Below are 23,923 nucleotides of genomic sequence, written 5' to 3' on the forward strand. Positions count from 1 at the left end.
ATGGGACAATGTAGACACATCTACAGACCCATACATACTGTCCAAAACTGGCTATATCTGTGGAGGGAATGAGATGCATTTCTCACATGGAGTCAATACCTGCACCAAGAAAAATATCACCTAGCCCCTGTACAAAATACGTCAGGCACTCAGTTGCAACTACAGGTGATCAAGACAGATGGGAATGCTCAGACACCTTAGAGCTAATGGAACACATGTGCTGAAGGAAGGACCATAATATACTCTTAGGGTAGGATGAAACAACAGCTTACATCCATAAGAAATGGCTGGGTGGAGTCACACATATTGCATTGTCATCCGAGGATTGACACCTGCAGTCATAGATGTGTCATGACACAGGTGAAATAATCTTAAATAGCAATCCATGAATGCCAGATCTACATCTAATAGTCAGGCAATGTGGGAAATGTATATTCCCAGACATCTACATACAGGTTGCACCTACAACATTGTCACAGCTGCTACAGTGTGACTGCTAACACCATACAACCTAAGCCAAGTACAAGAATACAGTCAGTAATTACCCCCTTGTGGCTACTGTGCTGCCCTTAAACGCCCATCTACCTCAGGGTAGGCCACTGCCAATATGTGGGCCATTAGGGGCGTCAGGGCCTGACGGGCACCCCTCCTTCATTGGGAGGACATACATCCCCAGCTGGGCCTCCACTGTCTTCCGGGCCTAGTGTCTCAGGTCCTCCCACCCCTTGCAACAATGGGTGCTCTGCCAGCTGTGGAACCCCACGGTCCCGCCTTGCTTGGCAATACAATGCCAGATGCCCTTCTTCTGATGGCCGTTCATCTACATGGATGACATAGACAAAAGGAGAAGTCATGTATACATGCACCATAACAGTAGGAGAGGACACTTCACATCTGTCACTACAAGTGGGCACACATACCCATCCTCTCGGCTCACACACCTTCACAATATGGCATCTGCTCGCATTAACACCCTCAACAGTTCACATGCCCGAATAAACATCACACACCACATCTATCACACATGACTGGGCCATTCAACTCTCCTGCTTTTCTGCACAATATCATTGCATCGCAGCCAACCAGCCATTGTGTGATCTATCTCTCCTCTGTCCTCGTCCTCATCCTCCTCCATTGCTTCCTGCTCTTCATTGGCCATATCCCACTGACCGTTTGTCAATACACATATGTTGTGTAGGATGCAACATACAAGAATTCTTTTACACACCATGGGATGGAGTATAGCAATCTACTCCTGACACGCCCAAGCATTGGAAGTGGGGCTTCAGCAAGCCAAAAATGTGTTCAACAGTACCCCTGGTCTTGTCTAGTGCCTGGCTGTACTGCAATTCCGCCTCTCTGTGGGGATGTCCATTTGGGGTCATGACCCATGGCTGCAGCCCATATCCTTGGTCAGCTGAAATTTTTAAAAAAATATTTCTGTCAATGATTTTGGTGATTGTTACACCCATACTCCTATACATGTCAGTTAGAAATGGGGTCTTTGGTTGGCAGTCAGGTTATCCCCGTCCAAGCAAGGACCCTCACTATAGTCAGGGTAAGTCACACACAATCAAAATTATCCTGTGCCCACCCTCTGGTAGCTTGGCACTGAGCAGTCAGGCTTAACTTAGAAGGCAATGCGTAAACTATTTGTGCACTACATCATGCAACAACACAGAATAGCACCACAGTGTTTAGAAAAATATATAATATTTACCTGATAAGGTGCAGGTCCAAACGATTAAAATGCAATAAGTATATGTTGAGATATAAAAGTGATATAAAGTGTCTTTAGTCTTTTAAAATCAATCAATGTCTCTTTCAAGCACAAAGTACCTGGTTCATGTTCAAAATCTCTGCAAAGAACCGCAGAGGAGAAGATGCGTAGAAATCAAAGGGGTGTGCGTCGATTTCTCGAGCCGCACACAGCGATGCGTCATTTAGTATTCATACTGGGATGGCTGTGTGTTGATTTCCGGTGCTTGGTCATGGATCCTCTTTGGCTTGCGGGGTTTTTCGGATGCCCAGTGGAAAATGTGTGGATTTCCAGGGCTAATAGGAAGAAGTCACAGGGGCTGTGTCGATCCGGTGGGCGGTGCATGGAAATTTCTATCACACGGAAGGCGCTGCGTCTATTCTTCTCTGGAAGTTGGGCTGCATCATTCTGGCTCGGCTGTGCGTCGTTCCAGTGGACCGTGCGTCGAATTTCCAGTCACTGTTCTGGCACTGCATCGATCTTCTTGTTGCGAAGTCGGGCTGCGTCGATCCAGTTTAGCATGCAGTGAATCTTTCACCATGGTGCAGGCTGTGCGTCGTTTCTGGCAGGCGATGCGTCGATTTTGCCTGCATAAGGAGCCTTTCCCATTGAGATGAAGTCTTTTTGGTCCTGAGACTTCAGGGAAAAGGAGGCATGCTCTATCCAAGCCCTTGGAGAGCACTTCTAAACACAGCTAGAGAGCAGCAAGGCAGCTGGGCAACAGCAAGGCTGCAGTCCTTCACAGAAAGCAGTCAGGTGAGTCCTTTGGGCAGCCAGGAAGTCCTTCTTGGGAGGATGCAGGGTCTGGTTCAGGTTCTCTTCTCCAGGAAGTGTCTGAGTTGGTGGGGGCAGAGGCCCTGTTTAAAAACCCAAATGTGCCTTTGAAGTGGGGGAGACTTCAAAGAGTGTCTTAGAAGTGCACAAGTTCCCCTTTCAGTTCAATCCTGTGTGCCAGGGTCCGAATAGGGGGAGTGGCAGTCCTCTGTGTGAGGGCAGGCTACTGTTCTTTGACATCCAAGTGTCAGGTCATCCACCCTCACAGCCCAGAAAGACCCATTCAAGGTGTGTCTGAGTAAATGCACAAGGGTGCTGTCAACTAAACCCAGCCAGACATGGATTGTAAGGCATAGAAGGATTTAAGTGGAGAGAAATGCTCACTTTCTAAAAGTGGCATTTCTAAAATAGTAATATTAAATTCAACTTCACCAGTCAGCAGGATTTTGTATCACCATTCTGGCCATACTAAATATACCCTTCCTACTCCTTTCAGATCAGCAGCTACCACCCAAACAATATATAGGGTAGCCCCATTGTTAGCCTATGAAGGGAGCAGGCCTCACAGCAGAGTAAAAATGAATTTAGGAGTTTTACACTACCAGGACATGTGAACTAGACAGGTTCATGTCCTGCCTTTTGCCTATGGGTTACCTAGGGCATACCTTAGGGGTGACTTATATGTTGAAAAAGGGGAGTTTTAGGCTTGGCAAGTACTTTTAAATGCCAAGTCGAATTGGCAGTGACACTGCACACACATGCCTTGCAATGGCAGGTGTGAGACAAGGTTAAGGAGCTACTTAAGTGGGTGGCACAATCAGTGCTGCAGGCCCACCGGTAGCATTTAATCTACAGGCCCTGGCACACAAAGTACACTCTACTAGGGACTTATAAGTAAATTAAATAGTCCATTTGGGTATGATCCAATGTTACCATGTTTAAAAGGAGAGAGCATATGCACTTTAGCACTGGTTAGCAGTGGTAAAATGCACAGAGTCTTAAAACCAGCAAAAACAGCGTCTAAAATGTGGAGGGAGGTAGGCAAAAAGTTAGGGGTGACATCCCTAAGGCTGTCAGGTCTAACAGTGTCTGTTATGTGTACTGAACAACTTATACACATTTCGACCAGTATTTGACAATATTTATTACTCATACATTTGCCCATTTTATTACACATGTCTCTTCCAGGTCTCTCTGTCATTGCAGAAGATGTGCATGCACTGATTCTTGGGACATTTTGATGTGCAGATAATGATAATAATAATATTTGGATAGTAGCTTACTGTGATAGGTCTTTTGAGAGATCCATCACTACTGTAGGTTATGTGCACAATATTTTGATCTGATTTTTGTCCTTATGGTCATCCTTAGGTAAGTTCTGACAGTGCCAACCTGGTTTACACTCACACATACATATGTACCTGTGGAACCACTGATGTTGTTGCCTCATTATCTGACAATGGTGCAGCTTTTGAATTGTCACTTACTTTAGCATGTGGTTTAGGTGCATACATGTGGTGCATTCCAAACATGTTCCATTGATAGTTGTACGACTTATCGTAAGCCTTCAGCTGTTGCTTTTCAGCAGACAATTTGTCATGGTGCACTAGGATTGACACCTAGGCTTTTGCAATGTGGGGTACTACTATGTAAGACACACTGATGTTGTAACAAATATCTGTTTGCTACAGACCTGGTCACAATACTTTGGTCTTCACATGTATGTGTTATAGTGTACCTTGTAGGGGGTTGCAAACCTGTATGCCATGATTTAGTTATCGTTCCTGTGGCAAATTAATTTTGAGATTGGTGTCCTGAGTACACTGTGGTGCTTTGTCCAGGTTCCATTTTATTCCATATTGATGACTGATGTATGCAGTGTTTCCAAGCATTGTGTTAGACTTTGTGAGTTTCACATTGGTGGATTCATATACTTTTCATTTGAGCAACTTACACCTCAGAACAGGTGAGCTATTACATTGGTTACATCTGTCAATGTGGCTGTAAACCTAAGTGTATGTCTGTATATAGACTGTCAGTATGGGTGAGACATATGTGTGTTTTGCACTATTGGTTCCACATTGTTATCCAGTATTGACATTTACATGTCTGGGGCCTACACTGACCAAGCATGGCACACACAGCGTTTCAAAAGACATCTTCCTGTGTGGCTCCTGACACTTTTGTCAACATGTAAGTATACTGCCATGTGTGACACACTTACTCTTTTCCACAACACTTGTTCTCATGCCCCTGAAATTGTTGCGCCTTGACTGATGTGGAGACTAGGTTTGCCTTTGAGACAAAAATTATCTCACATTTCTCTCTTGTGTTGCCTTTGTACTCGTTTTGGCTTGTCTGGCCTACCACATGGTTTTAATCTTTGCAGCTCTACCCTCATCTTTCTTAACAATATTAGGCTGTCTGCATATAATTGATTTGAATCTCATTTACCACCCAATTCTACGTGGGTGTGTGATCACCTGATCCAATTTACTCAAAGGTATTTCTGTTTTGGAAGAAATTCAGTTTGAGATGGCTCCATGTCATCGACTGATCAAAGGCTCTTAGGCAACTGAAGATTTGTGAGTTTCCAATGTCTTTGGGACATTCCAGACTAAGGAGAAATTGTATGTCATCTGCATAGTTGTTGCTTGTGAACTGAAATTCATTGATTACTGCTGGCAATTACTTTATCTAGATGATTTAGCCTTGACGGACCCCTGCTTTTGTGAAGTAGGGTTTGGACAAGAAAAAGGGAGTATGGATAACATTAGTTTTGTTCTGAAGGTATGTAGTGATCCATTCAAGTGCAGTCACATCTTTGCCGGCTTCATAGGGTTTTTGTATTTGGATGTTGTTGGACCTGGCCCTTTTACAGGGTCATTCCCCAGACTTTTTGCCTTTTGCCTCCTTATTTTTCTGACCTTTGTTGGCTGACGTAATAACTCTGAGCACTTTTTCACTGCTAACCAGTGCTAAAGTGCATGTGCTCTCCCTTGCAAAATTGGTTTGATTGGCTTATAAATAATTGGAATATTAAATTTACCTGTAAGTACCTTGTAAAGTGGTATCCCTATACCCAGGGCCTGTAAATTAAATGCTACTAGTGGACCTGCAGCGCTGCTTGCGCCACCCACTGAAGTAGCCTTTCAATTCTATCTCCGGCCTGCTAGCGCAGGGCCTGTGTGCACAGTTTTCTGCCACAGGGACCTGGCATCTAAATTTACTTGCCAGGCCCAGAACTACCCTTTTACTAAATGTAAGTCACCCCTAAGGTACCCCCTAGCTAGCCCTATGGGCAGGGTGCCATGTATGTAGAAAGCAGGACATGTGCCAGGTTGCGTGGCCTGTCTTGCTGGTGACAAACAGCCTAACTTGGTGTCTCACTGCTGTGATTGCTGCCTTCTCATAGGACTGCATTAGAAATGCCCTGCCTTATGTACAAGGGGTATTGTCTGATTTATGAGGGGTATCATAGGCATGTTTGGTATGGTTGTGATAGTGATATGAAATGCTGCTTACTGGTGTAGGTGTATTTTTTATTACTAATACAGAAGTGCTGCTTCTAGAAAGTGCACATTTGTCCGTGCTTATGGCTCTGGTGTTTTTGCAGCTTGACTCCAATCCACGTCTGGGCAGACTGACAGTTGGGGCTTTGTGCATACTTTTCAGACAGCCTGTACACAGGGAGGGTGGAGGTGTCACAGAGGTGCATCCACATATTGTATAGTCTTCCTGGGATGAGGGAAGGGAGCAGCGGGGTACACCTGCATTTGTAAAGGCTGTGCCCTGGCCTTGCACAATAGGGTCGCTTACCCCCTCACTGATGTTTGTATCCTGTGCTGGAGGAGAGAAAGGGCACTCCCAGAACCAGTTGTAACTGGTTGGAACCCCCTCTCCTCCTCATTGATAAATACACTGTTAACTGAGTTTAAATACAGGGGAATTTCCCCACAATTTAGACATTCTTGAACCTTGAGGAAGCTTACCTGAAGCTGGACACCGGACGCTGCTGAATGGACTCACCTGTCACGTACTGCGCTGGACTTCTCAACTCTGGATTTCGGATTGGCGAATACACCAAGTCTTCTACAGGTCCTGGATGCTCCCAGATAAGGGCGACCCCTTCTAGTAGCCACGGTGCCGCTTGACAGGCTACGCCAAAGCAGACCGTACCCTCCAGAAGGAGTCCCAGAGGGAAAAAACCCCAACACTGGGGAAAAAACCTCTAACAGGAACTCCAGAAGGAAAACAAGAAAAAACTGGACTTGACAACAGGAAACAAAAATAGGCAATATCCAGGGTACAAGGCAGGAAAAAAGGAACAGGCAAAAATATCCCAAGGCAAAAGCAGGAACAAAGAACAGGCAAAAAATCTCCCAAGGAAAAAGCAGGAACAAAGAACAGGCAAAAATCTCCCAAGGCAAAAAAGCAGGAACAAAAAACAGGAGCGAACAGCACAACCAGAAGGAAGTGTTTGCAACGCAAGGAGGAACAAGACTGACTGACTTATATACTGAGAAAAGGGAAGTGACATCACTGGAAAGGGAAGTAACACCATCTTGGATTGGGAAAAGCCCATAGACCAGTATAGGAAAAAGGAAGTAGTATAAAAGAAAAACAGAGCATGCTGGGACAAAAACATGAAGAAGACAAGATGGACACAACATGGATAGAGACAGGCAAAAGGCCCAACAAAAAACCCACCACCAACAATAAAAGAAGAAAAAAGGCTAAGTAAGTGTAGCGCGACCGGGAGCGAAATATATGCTTCCCAGAAAGCTTAGTCAAAAAATGCGGGGAACGGCGCTCCGAATATCGGTAGCACGTTCCACCCGCGAGGACAGAAAGAGACGCCGCATCAGAGCGCGGCGTTACATCACCAGGACCCACCTTGGGCTGCTGCTGTGATGACCTGTGACCTGCCTGGTCACTAGGAGGAACTGCCAGCATCTGCATCCCTTGTGCTGGCCTGTAGCTGGGCCCACCAGCCCTGTGCCTCTTTTTTTTCTACCTTGTCTCCAGGGGGAGTGTGCCGTGGCCCCTAACCCCTGTAACGATCCCCATCATGAGGGGTACTTAATCCTTGGCTTGGCCACTATTGCGAGAAGTGTAGCGCTTTTGTGGGGCCCTTGGTGCTCAGAGGCACCTCACTATGAAGGCAATCACCGCCGCGGCCCGGGATAATAATAGTGCCCTCGCACTTGGTAAAGCACTCCTCTGCTGATAGGATCACTGCCGCATTTGGCTCCGCCGCGCTGTCCTCTGTGCCAACGGGGCACCTCAAAGTAAAGGAATAGGAGCGAGCGCTCTCCTATCGTGCCTCCGGGCAAGCTCACTCTCCGGAGCGCCCCAGGAGCATCAGCAGGCACCTGCTTTGGGTGCCTGCACGCTGCAGTGTGCCGGACCGGCTCACTGTGAAGATTCCCAGCTGGGCGAGGGGATGGAAGTTTCCTCAGAGGGTCCCCCTGCCTCACTGGGCCCTCAATATAATTTGTGGCCCTGTTGCGCCCCCACCCACCAGAGGGCATGGCCTGAGAAGCAGAGAAGAGCGGCATTTAGGAGCCCACAGGATTATTGCAGCCCCTTAGAGGAGAGCGGGGCTGCAATCTCTTCTCCATTCTCCCTGACGCTCACGGGTGGGGCAGGAGCCTCGCTGAGGGCCCCACTTGTTCGTCTTTGGGCCCTTGTTGTTGTTTGGGCTTGCCTGGCCCCCCACCTTTGATGGAGGCCCGGGGGAGGCCCCCAGAGATCACAGGTCCCAGGAAGGGCCCGTTATAAACATCAGAGAAGGTGCCGACCACCCCTCTCCCCCAGGAGCATCACATAGCCCTCGTTTTGCGCATAGGAGCACCAGGGGCCCCACGTTCCTCTCCCAGGCCCTAGGAGTGCCATGTTCCACCAGATAAGGTACTTTTTGGGATACTGGGAGGGTGGTATGCTCCAGGGTTGTTTTTTATAATAATATATATTGACTATATGTTCCCATTATGGGTATGTTAGGCTAATGTATGTTTATTTGGTCATGACTTGCCATATAATTTTGTAATGTTCCTGATATAGGCCCTTATGATATTTTCTATGGCAAGTGCATACAATTATTTACTGTGATTCCTGACTACTGCTTATGTTGCAGCATCCTGAGTACTTACGTGTTCAATTCCTGCAGAGTATTAGTAAATTGTGTAACGTTCTGACAACTGCTAAGGTAGCAGGGTATTACTGACGTGTACTGTTGGTCTAATTATGTTTTGTGCAATACAGTTAATTTTTACATAGCTCAGTGTTGTGTTTACTTTGTGCTGTACATTGTGCATCACATGTGTTGTATGTGTTGTGCAAACGCTTTACACATTGCCTTCGGGTTAGTCCTGACTGCTTGTGCCAAGCTACCAAGGGGGTGAGCAGGGGTTACCTTGGACGTGTAACTCCCTTGCCCTGGCTAGAGTGGGTGGGTTCAGCCTGGCTTAGGTGCATACCCTAGCCAACCAGAAACCCCATTTCTAACAGATGTCATGGTCAACTGTGTCAAAGGCAGCTGAGAGGCCCAGGAGAAGTAGTGCAGCAACTCCATTGCCGTCGATTGTGTTTTCAAGATCATCCCAGATGGTGATGAGGGCAGATTCAGTGCATCTTCCTGGATGGAATCCAGTTTGGTAGTCTGAAAGTACTGAGTTATCTTCAATATGTTGTGACATCTGGGCGAAAGCTCAGCTTTCTATCAGTTTGCCCAGGAAAGGTCCATTCATAATAGATCTGTTGTTGTTGGAGTCATGCGTGTCCAGGTTTGTTTTGTTTAACAATGGTTGTATGTATGCCTTTTTAAGGTCTTTAGGAATGATTCCTGATAAAGTGCAAAGAGACCACAACAACTCCAGAAAGCAGGCTTTATAGATGCTAGTGGCAGCCTGCAACTCCCGTAGACCATCTGTATGTCCCTTACGCTACATCAACATGCCACAGCCTGAACCAGTGAGGTATTCCAGGGCCCTATGACAGGTGCATCTTGGCAGCGAGTGTGATCAGAAGGTGCTGGTCTCATAACAGGTGGTAAGCCAGAAACATTACTCACTGTGAAAAGATTAAACTTTTCACTGTGCCCGTGCTCCCAGCTGGCTCTCACTACCTGCCAAGCAGTGCCCAGCTACTAGCCTGTCACCAGGGGAGTGTGGGACTCTGGTTTGCAGAGAGGAGAGACTTCAATGGTGGCCATCAGTGGAGCAGTGGAGGGTGTGAGGACTCACAAGATGCCAGAGCCTGAGGAAGGTCTGTATGGTTGGTGCAGGGTCAGTGTTTTGAGACCAAGTGCCAGGTCTGCCCTCTGGGGAAATGTTGATCTGTGTCAGACCTAGAAATGAAACCAATGCCTTCAATAAGATGGTGCCATGGAATGAAAGGTCGTGGGAGCTGGGGCAGAGTCACTCACAAGTTAGATGTGACCCTGACCTAGCGAAGGCAAGGACCTGTGAAGGTTTACTTTGCTGGGCTGTAACCTAACCACTCCCCTTACCTAGACAGCAATTGATACCTTGGGAACGGATGCACCAGTGAGAGCAAAGGCATACTAGACTGTTCTGGTGCAGTGAGGGAACTGGTGCACTGTGGAGAGCTGAGGCACACTGTACAGTCCTGGTGCAGTGAGGGAGCTGCTGCACTGTGAAGACCTGAGGGACACTGTACTTTAAAGACAGGGGGCATATTTATGAGAGACTTACGCTGCAGTTGCGTTATTAGTTTTGATGGCCCTAAAGCACAGACAGTACCCCATATTTAGAAGTCGACCCATGTGGCCCAATGAGTCAGTTTTAGTAAACCTGCATTGAAAAATACCTGCGCCAGAAACTGATGCAGTGATATTTATGTTTTCCTGAATGTGTGGTGCATTGTCGGCAAGCAGCGTGCAGAGCCTGAAAGGCATCAAAATTCCTGCGCATCGGCAACCCTGGTGTAAGAAATGACGCAGTGGCTGTGTTATATATATATACGGAAAAATCACACAAAACGGTTTGACAAGCTCAACTATGCCATGAAGTTACTCATTCTTCAGCTGGGAGTTGTGAGAAGACCAGCACAATCCCCACAACCACATAGGTAGGGAAGGAGAAGATAGCATGTTTTTCACTTGCAGATTTCCTTCATTGACCTCAGGGAGGATGAGGTCACCATATACTGCAGACTCAGGAGGGAGAACTTCATTGAACTACTGGACCAGATAGCTCTAAGGCTGCAGCAACCAACTGCAAGACCCACCAACATCCCTCCACAGGTCAAGCTGATGGCAGTCCTCCACATGCTTGCATCTGATTAATTCCAGATCGCAACAGCCAGAGTGGCAGGAATATTACAACAATCTTTTTCAGCCTTCCTACCCTCTGTCCTGAATGCCATCATCAACCTAACACCCCAGTACCCCCTCTTCCCCATGAAACAACAACAGCAGCTGTACACCAAGCAAGGTTCTACACCATTGCGGGATTTCCACATGTGCTAGGTGCTATTGACTGCACCTATGTGCACCTGGTTCCCCCTGCACATAATTCACACCTGTAGAGGAACTGTAAGCACACATACTCCATCAATGTCCAGTCCATCATGGACCACCTAGGGATGTTTACCAATGTGCTGGAAAAATACCTGAGTAGTGCTCATGATGCCTACATTTTCAGGCTCTCTATCATCAATGAGTGCTTCCGGGAATGGGTGATATGGGAATGGCCTACTCATTGACCAAATCTGAGGTACAGATCAGACCTCTTAACAGTACATAATGTATGACAAAATAGCCATCTCTGTGTCTGTAAACTGAGATAGGCCCATATGTATGAGGGGTGTACCTCTTACTTGCACTATGCATCATGGCACGTATTTAAAGCAAACCCCCAAGTCACATGTGTTACGACACGCAAAGCCACTTTGAATGGTGTAAAGATCCTGAGCAATGCAATGCTATGCAAAATGCAGTGTTGCATCACTGTGTGCAAGGGAAGTGTTCCATTGTTGTTGTGTGTGTGTGTCCCCATGCAACTCCCATGGTTCATGAGGCATGTCATCTATCCCACACCAGGTAAACTTTGAAATGTGTCAAATCAATTGTTCTCCCTGGGTGATGTATATTAAGGAACAAAAACATAAGTCCCCAAAGGCACTCCTGCATCCTATGTGTGCTGCATTCCATGACACACATACATAGACCTCAGGCCTCTGAGGGTTTATCTTGTCCAAGAAGGTGGCCTCTCCTGCACAAAGGCAATCACATATGCAATGCAGGCATACAAACACCATGTTGCAAGTGTGCCTGTGTCTGTGCTAGGCAGCCCATTGTGTGCCAGTGTAGGGTGGTAGGTCAGGAATGAGCCGTCTGGACAAAATACTGTGCCCTACTGCCCTTTCTCAGTGACACAGTGTAGTGCTGATAGGCAACTTGGTGCACTGCACAGTACCACATTCCCAAACATCTGAGCCCTTGTGTTACATGTACAAAGTGGGGCCCATGCACTGCAGCATGTAGACAGGTATGTCCAACATTGACATGCACTCACCAATCTGTCAATGGCAGTACCTGCAGAACATCAGTGACTAGTAATGTGTCATTTCACTCCGTGTGAATGAACATTACCACATCATCTGCACTGGGTGCTTGTCCTGCAAAGTACAATTTTAATAAATGCTGTGCCTCCTTTTAACGCCTACTCAAAGCAGGCCTTTAAAATGCCACTAAAAATGGCTTAAAGAAGTCTTTTAGGTTTCTTTGCGTAATTATTTCGCCCCCCAACACTGGAATGCCCCACTTGAATATATTATGCATGGTGTATAATGTGCTGCAAGGGGTTGCAAAGTTAATTTGTAAATACAGCACAGCGATTTTTGAAGCCTAATGCCACATTAGTATAAAAAAATTACACTAACGTGGCACAAAAGTTTTCGAAGGTTCAATATGGCCACATTTTTATTCTTGCCCTATCTACTTTATAATCTGTGTTCAATATAGTTAGTTAAGCACTCTATACTCTGCTGTAAGCATCGGGCAAAGTGCTCACTTATGAGCATTGGCTAAAACGATACTCCTCTACTCACCCATGGTTTGAGTGGGTATGAAGCATTTTTGAGGGAGTATTGTGATAAACACTTTATAGTTGGTTGGGAGAAATACAATTTTAATGGTTATGCCATCAAATAATTCAATTATATCTTGAAGGTAGACATAAAAGAGCGGATGCTGCATCTAGTAGGTATCACAGTGGCTGCAAAGCTCACACTTTAATGCATGAGGTTTGCACACTATGATACACACTATACTACTTGATCAAGTATAAAGAGTTAAATTCTCCAGGATACAAAACAGAAGGGAATTTCATGCAAGCTGGTTTCTGTGGGTTCCCAATATTATTCTAACTGATTTTATTCAGTTTGAAAACTCTCACCCCACCATGCACAGGGTTGACATTAATTATGTCATTTCATATGGTGCATTGATGTTATCAATAGTGTCATAGAACAGGTGATGTAGTATGTGATGTAAAAGCAGTGCATGGCGAAGGTGCAAGTTATAGTTACTTTAGTTCATGAAGTATAGTTAGTTGAGATAATTAATTAGTAGATTACATGGTTTTGTTAATTTAAAATGTAATCTTTTAACTGCCATTTTCAACTAACTATAATGACCCTTTACCCTTTTGATTATTTCAGTGAATTTTAATGCAAAGTAAGATGTCCATAACTGTGTGTCGCTCACCCGCAATACACATCTGACTATGTCATGTAATAATGTAAGGGGTGTCATTTCACATAATTGTTAGTTGTAGTTGAAATAATGATGAGCCTATTGGCTTCACCAAGGTGTCAGCACATCAACATATATAAAGCAGACCTGTTGACTTTGTCAAAAAGTCAGAAATAACTATAATTTAATATATATTTTATAAATGCACCCATTACAGTGTGTAATAATAGTGATTGTCACAAATTATTTTCAATAAAGCATTTAAAAACAGTAGAAACCATAAAAAAACATTAAAAACATTGAACAGTCTTTGAGACTTCCTTTTTTTAAATTTCTGGCTGCAAAGTGTAGCCAGTGTACAAACTAGAAGGGATCCCTTCTCTCCAGATGAAGAACTTACAGCTCCAGGTTGGAGTGCTTTAAAACATTTGGTAAGCTCTCCCGGTGCCATGGAATCAATGGCTCTGGACACATACTGTGTTTTTATATGTTGCTGGGCGGCTGCCATGCTCTCTGCAACCCTCCAAAACCTTAAAAAACATGCTTGGAGGTGCTTCTTTTAGGGGCACGGCCAAGATCCAAATACATAACTTAAAAGCCCTCACAGTGCATTGAACGGTGCTCCTTCCTTGGAGCAGTGAATAATAAAATATATGTAATTTATTATTTTTTATGGATGTCCTGTTCACACTCAGGGGGTGGGCTCCCCATGTTCCTGTCCCCACCTGTGGATAGGTCTCCTGGTACCACACAGGGGTGGGATCCCCTGGGACTTTAACGGCTCAAGGAGGAGGCTGTGCAGCCTTCTTACAATTTTAAGAAATGTTGACCCTGCCAGTGGGCTCACCAGGGGCATGTTAGACTTGGGGAGATGGGACCACATGGCCCCCTTCCCATTTTGCAAAATTTCAGCCCGGGGAGGGGTCACAGGGCTTTTGGGGGCTCAGAGTGGATGAACACACAGAACCCCTTCTGGTATGAATACAGTCCCAGGCCTGGGCTCCCTGGGCATACACTCAATACACAAGGACCAGCTGCCATTTTGTTATTTGTTTTTTTTATCCCAATGGAGTCCTGTGGGATCACAGCATATTTTGCCAATTTTCGTTTTGTTGTTGGCCCTAAGGAGGTCCCTGTGGTCAATGTATACTCACAAACATTTCCCCGGGGGCCACAAAGTACCAAACCTTTACATGACTTCTATCTGCCACCAACGCTCTGTTCTAATGCACCAATAATTAAAGTCAAAGCATTAGCTTCTAATGTAAAACATGAGAGAGAAAGAGATACTCATCTGGTGGCTGAAATGCAAAATGTGAAACCATAAAACCTGGTATCAGTCCTGACTTCCCCACTTGATCAAATTGTGTGATCCTAGGCAATCGGTTAATTTCACTTTGCCTCCCTTTTCTCCATTACCACATATGAGAGCCCCTTGAGATACATGAGTTCAGATTTTGTGCTGTACAAAATCTTCTCCTGTGTTTTATTCAATAAACTATAATGTTGTTCCAATTATATAACAACCAAGGCTACAGAGAACATGCACCTCACAAATGACTTTCCTCTTGGTTCGTTAATGGCATGTTTTCAGAATGGGGACAACTTGAATGTTTACAAGCTTATGTTTGAAAACTATCAGTGGTAATAAATGCCTCTCAATGTAGTGATATAACCTGATCTACTAAGATAGAACGCTCATGCATGTTAATAAAATTCACTTTTTTGAAGTTTGTAGAGAGTTTAGCATATTTTTACATGTGTAGTGCAAGAAGTCTTTAAAACTGAAGATGTTCCTAAGGATGAGGTGGCTAGGACACCTCCTTTGCTTTTTTACCTTTCATTTAGTTAATGTGTTAATAAAGTAGGCCCATTTCACAGCTTTCTGAATGTTCTTGCACTGTCAAGTGAGCATCAGCCCAGTGCTGCTGTTCACCAGGGGTCCGCAATTAAAGGTCAGGAGGGCCACATGTGGTCCCCAGGCTGTACTTTGATTATCCCTGTTCTGGGTTCTTCTCCGCCATGGGCTCTAAGTATCCCTACCCTGCCTTCTTACACTATTTTTCTGTTTTTACTTCAGGACAGGAGACTAAGGCCCAGATTTAAGATGGCCTAGCACCTCCTTGTGCCACATTAGTGTAATTGTTTATGACACTAATGTGGTCCAACGAGGCAAAAATCGTCACGTCATCTTGACAAAGTGGCACAATGCATGCATTGCACCACTTTGTCACTTTCTGACCACATTATGCCCACACCAGGCATAATGCATGCGGGGGACATTCCCCTCTTAGAGGCACAACAGAAATGGCACAGTGGAATCTAATAGATTCCACTGCACCATTTGTAGTGGCTATTTTAACGCCTGCATGGAGCAGGCGTTAAAGGGGGGCATACCATTGTTTTCAAAGGGCCTCCTATGTACTCTGGAGGAGTAGCTTCAGAATTTTGGTGCTAATCCTTCACAGTACATCAATAGTGTCAAAAATGTTGATGCTATTGCCCCTACCCTCTGCCATGGTGCGCAGTATATTAAATACGGAGCACAAATGGTGGCTATAGTGGGGGGTGCTAAGGGGTGAAAGAAAAGTTGTGCCACATTGGATGCCACGCTACTTTTCTTAAATTCAGTCCAAAGTCTTGGATTCCTATAATGGCTGCCAGCAAACTTTTTCTCATTCCTCTGTCAGACAATCAGAGAGCTCCCTCCCACAGAATCTGGCTTCCATGGGAACCAGATGGCCCAAGGGAAACAAAGCTCCCTGCACCAATTAAAACACTCATGGCATGACTTATTGGTAAATGTGTTCTATGTTTTTGCAGTGTTGTGTGTTAATAATTATTTTTTGTGACAACAGAGAGTATTCTCATCGGTGTAATGAGTCTGTAATTACTGATAATGTAATGTGTGTTATTAAACCCATCACCTTTTTCATCTTACTTTATCTCACTAGTTAGGTAGGATAAGTGTATGAGATGTACTTGCTGGTTATCAATACATTGCATATCTTTCCCACAAGAAGAAATGACAGATCTGCTTGCTAGTACAATCTGAAATAGTAAAATAATTTCCTGAATTTGCTAATTTTTCATTTAAGCGGGCATTCACAATACATGCTAGATCTCCATTCAGAAAAGCCATAAAATGGATTAGTTTAAGTAGTCGCACTAACAATCAGCTACTGTAATTAATTAAAAAAGTGCACCAATTTGTCTTCTATATTAAAATCGTTAATCAACTGTGTTTTTATAATGTGTTGCAATTGCATGGTAATAAAGCCGTGGGCATATTTACAGTTGGGTTTTAACAGTTGTTTGATTTGTGCTGGAAGAAGTAATTCATTGCTTGGAGATTCTTCTGGAATGCACGGACCCTCTGGTAGAATCACCTAAATCAAAATATCCATATGGTGGGACTACTCCTACCAAAGGACTTTTCATCCTCAGGGAATCCTCTAATGAAAGATTTACCACTTCTTCCAAAAATCAGACAATTTTACTATTCCAGATAATTTGTAATCCGGCACTTTTATTTTCAAAGAAGACATTATACAGGCGAGCAAAGCTATTATCATATCTGATTTAACATTTTTATACGTTCACACGTTTCTTTGTGTTTGGGCATCCAAAACAGAGATCAAATACATTAAAAAAAACAGAATCATATACCTCATTTAAAATGTTCTGTTTTAAGAAGTTTAAACTTGCTTCTTCATAAGAATCAATAATGTCAATAATTTAAATTGTCCACAGTGTGTTTTTCATTGCTTAAGTTATAATCGTTTCCTGTAATTTAGGAAGGGCAACCTAACCTAAAAAACATAACCTTGTTATGTTAGTTAGTTACCATTAGGGATGACTGACGCGAATATCCCTAGAGCTAAGGGACGCGTTATTTCATCTCTTTGGGTTGTATCACTTGACAACACTGAAGGTTGCCGTGTAATGTCAAACATTGTGATTTGCCAATGAAAAATGTAATATAAAGTATAACATTGCCAGACCTTTGACATGTTTAAAGTGCATTTGACCCCAAACACAAAACAAATGTTTTGCTCGAAAGAAACTTAGGTGAACAACATATGTCAACGAAATATAAAACAATATTGTGCTCATTTCTCGGACTTATATCCTATTTTTGATGCTAGATATTACATTTTATTTTTAGCTTTCTCACAGGAGACAAACAGTTCTCAAATTCAAATTATTGTGTAGTCTACTGCAAGCGAAAGATAAGTACGCTATGTTCAAAAAAGTACTTGAAATCTTATCTGACAAACTCTCAGCGTAAATATATAGTGAAAGGGTGAGCAAAGACAAGAACATTACATTTATGTAAAAATGCTGATCAAATTTACTATGCAAAGTTTCAGAACTTCTGCCGCAGGACAAATACATTTGGACTTAATTTAGATCTATGTGGACACACTGGCTTCTACAAAGTCTAACTCTTGCCAAATCGGCCAACGTTTCCCCACTCATTTAAAGTGGTAATAGGGCTATGGCGTCAAAAGAGCACCGTAGGTATTTCTATGCCAATACATGAAGCTGTATCTTGATGTCGTAGTTTTAGAACGATCCTGCACAGCTACCTATCAAAATCCATAACTTATGTACACTCTTTTCTTCTGCAGAGTACCCAGGGCCATATTTATACTTTTTGACGCAAAACTGCGCTAACGCAGTTTTGCGCCAAAAAGATTAGCGCCGGCTAACGCCATTCTGAAGCGCCATGCGGGCGCCGTATTTATTGAATGGCGTTAGCCGGTGCTAGCAGACCGGCGCTGCCTGGTGTGCGTGGAAAAAAACCACGTACACCAGGCAGCGCCGGCGTAGGGAAAAATGGCATTAGGGCGTCTTAAAATGGGGCAAGTCAGGTTGAGGCAAATAAATCGCCTCCACCCGATTTGCGCCATTTTTAACGACGCCCAGACGCCATTTACATGACTCCTGTCTTAGTAAAGACAGGAGTCATGCCCCCTTCCCCAATGGCCATGCCCAGGGGACTTATGTCCCCTGGGCATGGTCATTGGGCATTGTGGCATGTAGGGGGGCACAAATCAGGCCCCCCTATGCCAAAAAAAAAAAAAAAAAAAATTATACTTACCTGAACTTACCTGAATGTCCCTGGGATGGGTCCCTCCATCCTTGGGTGTCCTCCTGGGGTGGGCAAGGGTGGCAGGGGGGTCCCTGGGGGCATGGGAGGGCAGCTGTGGGCTCATTTTGAGCCCACAGGTCCCTTAACGCCTGCACTGACCCAGGCGTTAAAAAGAGGCGCAAATGCGGGTTTTTTTGCCCCGCCCACTCCCGGGCGTGATTTTTGCCCGGGAGTATAAATACGACGCATTGGCGTCGCAGTCATTTTTTTAGACGGGAACGCCTACCTTGCATCTCATTAACGCAAGGAAGGCGTTCACGCAAAAAAATGACGCTCATTCCTCATACTTTGGCGCTAGACGCGTCTAACGCCAAAGTATAAATATGCTGTTAGTTTTGCGCCGAATTTGCGTAGAAAAAAACGACGCAAATTTGGCGTAAACGGAGTATAAATATGCCCCCCAGTGTTCTCTCTCACAATGACGTAGACGCATTGTGGTCTTGGGGAGGCCAATACTAGGGACTTGCCAAAGTTTGGGAGAAGAGTAATCCATACAAATGGAAGGTCATGTCCACTGCCATATTCTAACGTGGCAGGTTTTGGGTGGTGTTGGAAAATGGGTTATTGGTAAGGGCAGGTAGGTACCTACACCTAGCAACAAGCCACTAACCTCCACTTAGGTCCAGTTAGGTCTCAGTAAATTAACCCCAGCTCAACCCTTGGTAGCTTGGCAACGAGCGTCAAGGCTTAACTTAGGAGACAGTGTGTAAAGCATTCAAATATCACAAAACAGTAATTAAATAAAACACAGGAAACAGTTTAAAAATCCAAAACAAATTTATAAAAATAGTTTATATTTTTATCTTTAAAATGACACCAAAACGAATAAAATCGGATAAAGGGAACCGGAGATATGAATTTTTAAAGAATTATTATTTTTCTAGCACTTAGAAACAAAAAGCGCCAATCGGGTCATCTGGTTGCACCTCGACCGGGGAAAAGTCAAAGTTTCAGGCCGACCGCGATGGAGCCCTGCTCGGCTACAGGTCGCGGGAGGCCTCGGTTAAAAAGTTACCTTCTGACTTAGTCTTTATTTTGAAGATTTTCTTCAGCGGGACGAACCTGCCAGTCCTATCCGACCTCCTGGAGCCCTTCTCCGGATACGCGATGCTGGATTCCTCGGTGGAGATTTTTACCTTCGGACTTAGTCGTTTTTTCGAGGTGAAAATCCTTCGACCGGGGTAAACCTGGATCTTGATCCGACATCCATGGAGCCCTTCTCGGATACGATGGCTGGGAGGTCCCGGTCAACTTTTTACCTTCGGACTTAGTCTCTTTTTCTGAGATTTTTCTTTACCGGGACGAACCACCAAATCAGGCCGGGTCGCGGTTGAGGCAAGCCGGCTAGAATTTCCGCGGCGGGTCGGTCCCTCTATGGAGCTTTTTTTTAAAAATTCTCAAATCTTCTCCAAACTTCTGGGGCTTCACCCAGATGTTCTTTTAAGGTTCTTTTGGGGTCCACAGCTCACCCCAAGGGTCCAGAAGTTCTGAGATGGTCCTTGGGGGGTGCGGACTACCACTCCCAGAATGCACCTGGCACAAACTCCTTTTTGGCCACTGGACAGTGGTCAGCTGGTCACTTTCTTCAGGAGTTGGTGCAGGGGACTCTGGATAGCAACTTTTCACCTGTAGCAAACAGGGAGTCCCTCCTTGAACCAGTTGAAGCCAGGCAAAGTCCTTCTTGTGGTGAAGCCCAAGTGTGCAGCTGGTGCAGTCCTTCTGAGTGCAGGTTCCAGGTGCAGGCCAGGGGTCCAGCAGGGCAGTCCTTCTTCTCCTTTAGTTCTTCCTTGTTGGAATCTGATGGGGATCTGAGGTGTGGGTGCAGGTCTGCCAGTTTTATCCTTGCTCCTGGGTGAAAAGCAGGGGGGTCCTGGTTCTCCAATCAGGTACAGGGTCGCCCCCCTGTGATGACCACTTCCTGGGAAGTGTGGCAAAAATCCATCCCAGAAGGCAACATTCTCTAAAAATCCAACATGGCTGAATCTGATTTTTGGAGGTTACATCTGGCTGAGCCCACCCACTGGTGTGGCTAAAAATCATAAACACACCCCTCTCCTGCCCTCTCCTAATCTAATCAAGGGGGCACCTAGTTGTCTGGGGTTGCAGGATGTGGGGGTGTTGCTGGTTGCTCCAAATGTCTTTCTCTGCCTTTGAAGACCAGTTTGGCAGCCCTCCCCCTTCCTGCCTCACCATCTACTGAGGGGAGATTCTCTCCCACAAGCACATTCCTTTGTGTGAAGCCATGCCACTTCACACCTCATCAAGGCAGCTTGGCTAAGCTGCTGCAGGCTGGCCAATCAGAGCACTGCAGCAAAAACAATGCAGGGCTGAAATTGGCAACTTTTTAGGTAAAGTCTAAAACTTTTTACCTGAACAAGTTATATTAAATCCCACAACTGGAAGTTGTGGGATTTATTACAACAATTAATTTGATACCAAATTCTTGGTATGCATCTTTTAAGGAGACTTTACAATTTAAAACAAAGTCTCCCCATTCTAGCCTATGAAGGCCATTTACTACAATGAGGGGAAAACGAATTTGGCTGTTTTTACCTCACCAGGGCTTATAAAACTATTTTTATAAAGTCCCTGCTTATAGTTACATGGCACCCAGCCCTAGGGGCACATATGGCACACCTTAGGGGTGACTTATATGTAAAAATAAGGTAGTTTAAGACTTTGGAACTACTTTTAATTCCAAAGTCGAATTTGCATATAACTTTAATTTAAAAGCAGCCAGCAAGGCAGGCCTGCCTTTAAAATGACACTGGGCACCTCAGCAGTGCACCTATGGGTGCACTACCTATGCTGTGGTCCCTAAACCTACATGCCCTACCATATACTAGGGACTTATAGGTAGGTTAACTTAGCCAATTATAATTAGCCTAATTTGCATATTGATTTTACACAGAGCACAGGCCCTGGGACTGGTTAGCAGTACCCAAGGCACCATCAGAGTCAGGAAAACACCAGCATAAAGTGGAAAATGGGGGCAAAAAGTTAGGGGGCCTCTGCAATCAGCCCTGTTTTCTCACACAAGCCCCCCCCCAGCCGACACGCCCAGGAGACTCAGCCCAACCCTGGGAGAGTCTTCCTGGCTTGTTAGGCGAGGAAGACAGTGAAGAAAACTGGCTGTCCCTTTGCAGGGCCTACTCTGCCTTACATCCTCCTATCATGGTCACTCCCTCTGGGTAGTGAAGCCATCCTAACAGTGAAAGGACCCATCTCAAACTGAAACTTCCCTCTAGGGGGGTCTTCCTCCTCTCTCTCTGCCAACTTGGGTAGTGAGGTGCCCACCTCCCCTACTCCTAACTTTGCTAGGGCAACACCTAGCTTACCCAAAGAGGTCACCCAACACTTGAGCAACCCCACCATGACCAACAGGGTCAGGGGGCCTACTTTGCTATTGGCCCTGGGGTCTGCCTCCCAGGCCAAGTACAGTGCTGCCAGGAAGGCTAGCACCCAGCAGAGGCTACTGACAGCTGTCAGTACCCAGAACCACACCCTAAGCTCTCCACTGACAGGTGGCTGAGCTGCTTTAGGGGCAACTTTGGGGTCCTGGCACCCCTCTTGCTGTCTAGAGTGGGGGGCTACCACCTCCTGTGGCAGGCACCCTCCTTCCACTCTCCCTTCTGTCAGTCCAGGGGCAACACCCTGCATCTGGACAGCTGCCTGACTACTCAGGACTTCCTTGGGGTCAGGGGAGGCCTCACCAGTGCCAACTCTGGGCTCCCCCCCTACTGGGGCAGAAGGCCTTTGGCTCCCTGGAACTCTTTTTAAGAGTGGCCTACCCTTCCTTTTCTTCTTTCCTTTTCTTGGGGACCCCTGTCTCCTAACTGTAGGGACTGACTCCCCAGGACTTTGGTTTGGGGGGGCGCCCTGGGCGACCGCCCCATCTGGGACCAGACCCACCTCTGGGAGGTCATTGCCCAGGATACAATCTAGGGGGAGGTCAGCACTGACTACCACACTAAACCAGTCAAGGATACCCTCCCTCTCTAGGGGCACTATGGCTACAGGTTTGGTGGTGACCTCCCCTGTGGCTATCCTGAGTTTCCTTGTCTCTCCTGGGACATACATGTCTGGGGTCACTAACCGGTCACTCACTATAGTGTGACTGGCACAGGTGTCTCTCAGGCCCGTGGTAGGATCCCATTCACCTGAATGGGGTGGAAGTGCCTACTTCCACCCTCAGGGATCACCAGCTTACCATCTGGTCCTGTCTCCCAGCTCAATGCTAGGAGGACTTCATCTGAGGAGTCCTCCTCCATGGCTACACTGGACAGCCCAGTGCTAACCACCTTCTTTGGACAGGCTGCATCTCCTCTGAAGTGACCTGTCTGCTGACAGTCAAAGCAAGCCCTACTGTCCAAGAGCTTTTTTAACCCTGGGTCTCCCTGTCTCTGCTTGTCAGAGTGGGAGTGGGATTTACTCTCCTCCTTCTTAGGGTTCTGGGGTACAGAGGGAGTCTCTTTGGTGGGCTTACCACCTCCCTCCTTAGGTTTTTGGGGACCTGCCCCCCCCTTCTTGGAGTCTCTCCCCTGGGACTTCACAACCACCCTGGTTCTCAACCACTCATCAGCTGCCTCCCCTAGCTCTCTAGGGTTGGTCTGCTTAGAGTCCACTAGATGCTGGCGTAACCTTTCTTGGGTACAATTGGTCAAGATGTGCTCTCTCATGATCAGATTGTATAACCCCTCATAAGTATTTACTTTGTTACCAATAATCCAGCCCTCTAGTGCCTTTAGTGAGGTGTCTACAAAGTCAACCCAAGACTGGGTACTGACCTTCTGGGTGTCCCTGAACTTCATTCTATACTGCTCTGGGGTCAGACCAAACTTCTTGGCTAAGCACCTCTTCATACTAGGGTATGAATCTGCCTCCTCCCCCCTTAAGGTCAGAAGCCTATCCCTCCCTGAGTTGGGGACCAACTCCCCCAAAAGGGAACCCCAGTATTGAGGCCTAACCCTTCTCATTTGGAGTGCCCTCTCAAAGGCCTCCAACCACTTGTCTATATCATCCCCCTCTACATAAGCAGGAACCACCCCCTTGGGTAATCTGGGGCAAACTCCCCCACCCATGGACACCTCAGCTTCTTTATCGCTGCCACAATCTCTTTTCTCCTTGTTTGCCCACTTTTTCTTTTCTAGGGCCAGCTTGTCTGCTTCCAAAGCTATATATGCTAGCTGGGCCTCCAGCTCTCTTTCCCTGATGGATGGGTTCTCTCCTCCTGTAAGGACCCCCTTCCCACCACTAGCTTTGGATCTGCCCCTAGTGACTGTATGTACTAAGGACCGTTCTTCCTCATCCTCACTTAGGCTCAGATGCATTCCCTCCCTCCCCTGAGTGGTTAGAGCTAGCACCCTCCCCTGTTTCTTCCTCCTCTGGAGCTTCCCCTAGGTCTACCTCTTGGGCCTCAGCCCATGCTGTCAGGGATTTGATCAGGACTTGCTTCCTGAGGTCAGTGGTTGCAGGCAACCCTCTTTCAGTACACAACCCCCTAAGCTGG

The sequence above is a fragment of the Pleurodeles waltl genome, chromosome 1_2 (genome assembly GCF_031143425.1).
Source record: "Pleurodeles waltl isolate 20211129_DDA chromosome 1_2, aPleWal1.hap1.20221129, whole genome shotgun sequence".
Lineage (NCBI taxonomy): Eukaryota > Metazoa > Chordata > Amphibia > Caudata > Salamandridae > Pleurodeles > Pleurodeles waltl.